The following is a 535-nucleotide window of genomic DNA, read 5'->3' on the forward strand; positions in this document are numbered from 1 at the left end:
TCGTATTTCTGTTACCGCTCTTCGTGGCATTGAAAATTTTTGTATTACGCTTTCTGCTCGATAACAAAACTGAGCAATCGCAATTTTAACAAGATTTTATGTTAATAATTCGTGTTCGTAAGCCAATTGCAATATAGCAGTATAATGCGGAGGGTATGGCGCTCCACTTGCTGGCTCGTACGCTAGTACATCGAGAAGTTGCATGATAGTCGCAGTGCACTGATGCAAAAATTTTCAATGCCACGAAGAGCGGTAACAGAAATACGAGCCGCGCAAATTGTTATCCTTCTTCAGGAAGGTAACAGTCAGCGGTGACGAGATTCCTGAATTTAAATCAGTCTATCGTAAGTCGAACATGGACTCGCTATCAAGAAACGCAAAGTTTCCATAGACGACGAGGACAAGGTCGCAGGCGAGTAACATCGAGGGAAGAAGACAGGGCGATCGGGCGGCATATATCACGTAATCCAAGAGCAATTGTCCGGCAAATTCGTAATGAATTGCGTGATGTTCTCGACAGAGATATGAGTGTCGA

The sequence above is a fragment of the Wasmannia auropunctata genome, unplaced genomic scaffold (assembly GCF_000956235.1).
Source record: "Wasmannia auropunctata unplaced genomic scaffold, wasmannia.A_1.0 LD336092.1, whole genome shotgun sequence".
Lineage (NCBI taxonomy): Eukaryota > Metazoa > Arthropoda > Insecta > Hymenoptera > Formicidae > Wasmannia > Wasmannia auropunctata.